The sequence below is a fragment of the Mizuhopecten yessoensis genome, unplaced genomic scaffold (genome assembly GCF_002113885.1).
Source record: "Mizuhopecten yessoensis strain PY_sf001 unplaced genomic scaffold, ASM211388v2 scaffold477, whole genome shotgun sequence".
In the NCBI taxonomy this organism is placed as follows: domain Eukaryota; kingdom Metazoa; phylum Mollusca; class Bivalvia; order Pectinida; family Pectinidae; genus Mizuhopecten; species Mizuhopecten yessoensis.
In genome coordinates this window covers 305,436-313,182 of record NW_018403566.1, presented here as the reverse complement: position 1 = coordinate 313,182, position 7,747 = coordinate 305,436, and positions in this window count along the sequence as shown.

Below are 7,747 nucleotides of genomic sequence, written 5' to 3'. Positions count from 1 at the left end.
TATGGCGAGAACTGGTACTTGGCGAGAATTGGTCGGCAACCAGTATAGTCAGTAAGTTGCTGAAACAAATGTATTCTTCCACAATATATATCTATTGACTCTCTTGGCTGCAATGATGGGTATTGAAAAATGACAAAAATTGTGATTTCGCATATTCTTCTTATTTTTAATAGAAACTTCATATAAATCCAGTTTTTATAGCACTGAACAAATTAATTTTTACACATAAAAAGCACAAAAATTGTAAAATACTATGCATAAATTCTCTCTGGATACAATATTTATAAATCATTGAAGTTAAGTTTGAAGTAATTCGTTAAGATATATACATATATATATATGTATATCTTTTCGTGGATATTAGATAACTATGCTATTATACATGATTAACAATATCCATCCTAATATGTTTTATAACAATGTCTTTGTAGAATATGCTGCACTTGATTCTTGCAATGGATTCAAGAGGTGCAAATTTAAATACTTATATCGAGTCTAATGAACCTTTCGCATTCTCACATTAATGGCATGTCATCATACGCCTAGGCGGAAAACTTCAAGATGTCAAACATATTGTCAGCCAAAAAGAAATCAAGAAAGGAAACTTATCTGTAATATACACTGTATAGCTATACACGTAGGTCTGATTTAGTAATTTAACACATCACTCAATGCTTGAAAGAGTACAGTACCGATATTCCGATACATTTACAGTACAACCTGGCTTCGCCCTCACTAACGGCCGTGCCGTAAAACATTATTCTGTAATTATATCTTGCCCTCGAGGTTCTCGTACACCCGCCTTCAAACCGGAAGAAGTATACTAATAAATGATAAAATTCCATTCGAACCTTCTCGTAAGCCCTACACTGTCTTGATGGTCGCATCCGAGTTGTTCCGAGTGAATAAATTTCCGGATATTGTGGTAAATAAACTCATGAAAAAGAGTGTTAACCGAAAAGAAAGAAACGGTATAACCTATTTTTTTTTTTATATAAGAATACTAATAAATTCAAGCAATGATTATAGCATACTCGGAAAAATAAATGGGTAAATAATTTCAAATGACTAAGTCACGCTTCAAATATTCCGGACTTACCGTGTTTGAAAGCTCAATGCCTGGTAATAATCCATATGAATTAAACACAAACACACCATTTACACACAGACTGAACACACATTATAAACACCAAAAAATCGCTGCCGGTGAAAATATAAATAAGTCCAATACACGGGTTGGCGGCACAACGAAGTGCCTTTAAATGTCTTTACCAACCGCCCTATAGTATACACTGAATATATACGTAATTAGTATCTTCTAAAGTTTCCATCGTTCATTAGATATCCAGTGTCCAGCGGTGTATCCATAAAAAGTCTACGCTTCCTTCCGTTCATCAAAACCGCGAAAAGCTTTCCGTCTACACTGTAAGTGTTTTTTACACATTCCAACTGAAACGCGTCCTTCAGAATTTGCTGATTGTCCCGCGTAAGATCCTCGAAAATGACATATCTGGTGTTTTTGAGTTTCCTGCGCGCGCGAATTATTTCATGTTTCATCCTCCGTGTGGTGAATTTCACGATTACACTCCTTGGTTTGGCCCGGTTGAAATTTCCCAGTCTATGTGCGATATTTATGTCATTCCTCGTCAGATTTACACTTAATTTGTCCGTCACAAATTCAACAATTTTCTCCACGCACTCTTCAACCGATTCCTTCTCCGATGTATCTTCCAGGCCCATAATCCGCAGAGAATCTTTCCTTCCGTGCTGCTCAAGGTCGTTAAGTTTGTTATCTGCCTTTCCTCTCGCTGCATGTAATCTTCCGATTTCTCCTTCTAAACTTTCAACAGTTTTCCGGAGATCTTCATTATCCGTCTCCAGGTCATGTATTCTTCCCTCCAGGCGATCTGTGATTTCTTTATTCTCCGCACATATGTCTTCCTTCAGTTGGGTAATCTTCCTGTCGAGATATTCCCGAGTTAGCATAGAGGAAAGAAGTTCGTCTAATCTATCTTCCACTGTCCTTCTGTCTTTCACCTCACTACCAAATCCACTCTGACGTCTATCTTTACTGACCGAGCTACCTCTTGTCGAAACTCCAGTAGATTTGTCCGGTCCAGGCATGTTTAAGCTGACAATGCTTACAAATATATGTACAACTTGACGGGCATAGAGATCCAGGTATACGTATAGTTACATATAGTATGCGGTGAGTAGTAGTCACTGTGGCGTTTTCAGTCCATATTCAGAAAATCAGACAGCCTCAAATCACACTTTCTAGAGTAAAATTTCCAAAAAGTGTCCAATATTCCGCCTGTCCGTTCTACCACATCAAACAGGACCAAATATGAACTTTTGCAACCATCTCAAAATAGGTGATTTGTATCGATTTTTGCAGAGCAAAAAAATAGTCGACTGATCAGAACCACGTGACGTCACCTTCCCGAAATTATATAACTTTGTTGTGTATGCAATAATAGTATATAGATCTCATAAGTAAAAACGACAGTATGATCCACTTATTGACACTTGATCCGAACAAACCAATATTGGCTGGAAGCATATTTCTTAAATATATATACGAGCATTGAAACAATAACGAAAGTACAGACAAAAGAATTTGCAGTATTTTTATAAGTGTTACTGGATTGTATATATATGATAGAAATATCCAACCGAAGCGTATAGAATATGGGCGATAACCGAGGCTTACCAAGGTTTTTGAACTCAAATTGTATACCCGAGAGTAGGACATTTCTATCATACAATAGTTATGTTAAACCCGAGAGTAGAACATTTCTATCATACAATAGTTATGTTATACCCGAGAGTAGGACATTTCTATCATACAATAGTTATGTTATACCCGAGAGTGGGACATTTCTATCATACAATAGTTTTGTTATACCCGAGAGTAGGACATTTCTATCATACAATAGTTATGTTATACCCGAGATTAGGACATTTCTATCATACAATAGTTTTGTTATACCCGAAAGTAGGACATTTCTATCATACAATAGTTATGTTATGTTGTGTAGCTGCCATCTTGTGGCAAAATATCAACTTAAATGATGAACTAATTTATGAAAAACATCTATACCACTGAAAAGAGCACAATACAATTAGGCTAATACTTTCTTTGGTCTATAAACGACTCGGCAATAATTGCGGATACAATAGTTGACTTGGAAAATTGTGATTTTAGCAAAATCAATTAAAATGACGTCAAACTTGCCGCGTCATGATGTTATCTAATTGTTTTTGCCCTGTGACGTCATTCCCATTTAAGATGGATTGAGCTCAAATGTTTTCTCCATAATAAAGCGCCGGGTATCGATAATATATTAAATGAGCATATCAAAAATACACAGTCTATACTACTACCTATATATGTTAAACTTTTTAATGTTATATTGAACTCTGGCCGTGCACCAGAAGCATGGACAATTGGAGTAATAAAACCCATATACAAAAAGAAGGGTGACCCTAAAAATCTCGATAACTATCGAGCTATTACATTAGTCTCATGTCTTGGCAAAGTATTTACTGCTATTTTGAACTCTAGATTAAATAGACTTTCAGAAGAAATTGATCTAATTTCCAGTGTTCAAGCTGGTTTTAGGAAAGGCTATTCTACAACTGAAAATATATTTATCCTTCATGCTTTAATATCTATATACTTTTCAAAAAGTAAAAAGCTATTCTGTTCATTCATCGATTTCAGAAAAGCGTTTGATACTGTTTGGAGAGTAGGTTTATGGAAGAAATTATTAAAAAATAATATCACAGGAAAGATATTTAATGCTATAATTAATCTGTATGCAAACACTAAATCTTGCGTAAAAACTAGCAATGGTATGACTGATTTTTTCACATGTCACGTCGGGGTAAAACAAGGTGAAAATCTCTCCCCATTTTTGTTCTCAATATATTTAAATGATTTAGAAGAATTTTTAATGCAAAATAATGTTGACCAACTCCATTATATTGATAATTTATTTCAAGATCGCATGGGTATATTTGTTAAATTATTTATTCTGCTATATGCAGATGACACAGTTGTTATGTCTGAAACAGCTAAAGGTCTACAGAATGCTTTCCGTGAATTTGAAACTTACTGTACTATTTGGAAACTTAAAGTTAATCTCAATAAAACTAAAGTTGTTATCTTTGAAAAAAGAAAAAGTAATGCACAAAATATTCGTTTTACTCTTTTTGGTGAAGAGTTGCAAACACATGACTGTTACTCGTTTCTAGGACTGCTGTTTCATTATAATGGCAGTTTCTGTAAAGCAAGAAAAAAACTTGTTGAACAGGCTCAAAAAGCAATGTATGCATTATATAAAAAAATAAGAAATATTATTTTACCAATTGACCTACAATTAAAATTGTTTGATGTATTAATATCCCCAATCCTCTTGTACTCCTCAGAAATTTGGGGGTTTGAAAATACCAATATGATTGAGAAATTACATGTACAGTTTTGTAAAAGAATTTTAAACATACGTAGCTCCACAGCAAATATAATGGTATATGGTGAAACGGGTAGGTACCCTCTGAATATTGAAATTAAATCTAGAATGATAATGTTTTGGTATAAACTAATTACAGGTGAAAATAAATTGTCTAGTATAATGTACAAGCTTATGCTGAATTTACATGAAAATGATTTCGCTGATTTTAAATGGATTTCATATATCAAGAATCTATTCAATTGCACGGGACTAAGTTACGTATGGTTACAACAAAAAACTTGCACTATGAATAAAAATTACCTTAGGGTTAGTTTTAAAACTATTCTGTATGACCAATTTATACAACAATGGTATACTGATATTGAAAATTCTTCCCGGGGTCAAACATATGCAATATTTAAACATCAATTTCAGTTTGAAAAATACTTAACTATGCTCAAACAAAAAGATAGAATAACTATCTGTAAGTTCAGAACCAGTAATATATCTCTGCCTATAGAGACTGGGCGATGGACTAGAACACCACGTGAAGGCAGAATCTGTCCGCTTTGTTTTACTGGAGTTGGAAGCGAGTATCATTATTTGTTTATATGTTCAAATGCTTATGTAAGTCAAATCCGCAGAAAATATATACCTATTTATTACACCTCTAATCCATCTGTTCATAAAATGAAAGGATTAATATCAATATGTAATGTTAGAATATTATCAAATCTATCGCTGTTCATACAATTACTAGAAAGACAATTAAAAAATAATATGTGAATTTCACACATCAAACTGTAAACTTTTGTATACATATAGATATTACTGATCATTTGCTAAACCTAACATAATTGTATTGCATAATGAGTGTGGTTACAGCTTGCTTATCATGGTTTGTTTGTTATCTGTCTATTACAGTATTGTATGATGGGATTGTAACACTGTCTATTATACCTTTGTAATATTATATGGTATGATGAGTAGTATAGTCACTATTATGCCATGGTATGATTGCACTGTATGGTGTGGTATACTATCTATAATATATGTATCATGGAGTGCGAGTAATATATGTGTAATACTGTAATAATATTATTGTAGGATTGTACTGTAAGATGGATGCAACAGTGCCTGCTATACCATAGTGTGAACGCACGGTATGTGTGAATGTAATGCTATGTATTATACCATCGTAATAGTATTGTAAAATGAGTGTAATAATGTATATCACAGTGTATGATGAGTGTCATTGTATGATCAGTGCGTTATACTGTCTATTATAATATTGTGTTTATCATTGTATGAGGAGTGTAATAGTTTCCACTATATTATTGTACGCTTTACGGTCAACCATATCATTGTTATATTGTACTTTATGATGACCTCTTGTTGCGCACAATAGTGTGCCTGAGTGATAATAATAAAAAAAAAAATCCATTGAGAGGAAAGTATATCTTTTATGGAAGGCTTTGTAAGTAATCTCAATTCTCTCTGCCAGTATCTATGTCATTTATGAAAGTTAAGATGAGATTGACGTGTGGAATTTTTATTATCTTCAGCCTCTAAAGAAGTTGCGTATACAAACTTTCTTAGAATAGCTCATTTACCATTGTTCGTCACATTACGTAGCAGGATTAGTATAATTGCCTACCTGGTGGACACTGACCACAGGTAATTCGTACCTACAATGCGTGACACCTATCATTCAAATCTCATATATATACCAGTATTGTAAGTATAAACTATAATTTTCATGTCTTGTAAATCAGGTTTTTTAACTGTGCACGGAACAGAAATTTCAGAATATTCCGTCGTCATGTCAAAAGTTATCTCATTAAATTTCATAGTTAACCTTAACACATCTTACGTCATTATTTCAACTATACGAAACATTAGGAAAATTCGCATACTATATGGAAGGAATATCAAAACGTCAACAAATTCATAACGTGATATATTGAGCTCGTGTACATCAACACCTTGCGGAGGTAAGGGTGATTAGATGTTAACCAAATTGAGTGAACAACACAATACTGTGTTCTGGCGGAAAAACAGGAATGACAAACTTACCTGTTTAAGAGCCATAAAGCAAAACAGCTACTGATTCTTATGTACTTGACTTCTTCTTGTGAACATCAAAAGAAATCGATCCGATATTGGATGTATCCCCCGACCAACATCCATTACTTTGATAGAATAATGTGAAATAGGAACACTTGGAAACTTTTGGTAACCTGTGCGAACAGATAAGTAATTCGTGCGCACGGTTTAGTAATCCGTGCGCACGGTTTGTTAATCCGTGGGCACGGTTTGGCAATCCGTGCGCACGGTTTGGTAATCCGTGCTCACGGTTTAATAATCCGCGTGCACGGTTTGGCAATCCGTGCGCACGGTTTGTTAATTCGCGCGCACGGTTTAATATTCCGTGGGCACGGGTTGGTAATCCGTGCGCACGGTTTAGTAAATGTTTTACCATGTCCCTTCGGGGGCTCCGTAGTACTTTCATTAGACTATGGTATAAAAGTTTTCCCATATGTCCCACCTAATTTGGTAAATTTTTTGACTTCTTTCAAAAAACAAAAAGGGCCGCCATGACGTCATACTCGTTTGTGGCTGGTTGCAAAGGCCCTATAACCACGGATAATAATTTGTGAACAGCTTTGAGAAGACCTACGAACTAGATTGTGATCAAGCGGCATATAAGAACCTGTAATTATTATTATTATTATCAACTATCAAGGTCACAAAGGTCATTACATGTTTTCAAAGTGATGTGATCCTTAAATTTATTTCACATATCTCACCCTTTTCTATCATAGCTTTTCACTAATTAATCCTTAAAAATCCAGTTATAGGAGTTTCATTTATTTAAACATCTGCAATGACGTATACAAATTAACCATTATTATATATGCATTCATGCCTCTGGATTTCCTAAGATTTGGAAATATTCCCCTTGGAAACTAAGCCAGCTGATGCAAGTACAGTTTGTAAAAGGTCTAACTACAAATTGTGTTCCCATCAAAATCTCACGAAACCAAACCAGGGTCTAGAGTATCTTTGTTATAAGCAACGATTATAGACCAAACCAGGGTCTAGAGTATCTTTGTTATAATCAACGATTATAGACCAAACCAGGGTCTAGAGTACCTTAGTTATAAGCAACGATTATAGACTAAACCAGGGTCTAGAGAATCTTTGTTATAAGCAACGATTATAGACCAAACCAGGGTCTAGAGTATCTTTGTTATAATCAACGATTATAGACCAAACCAGGGTCTAGA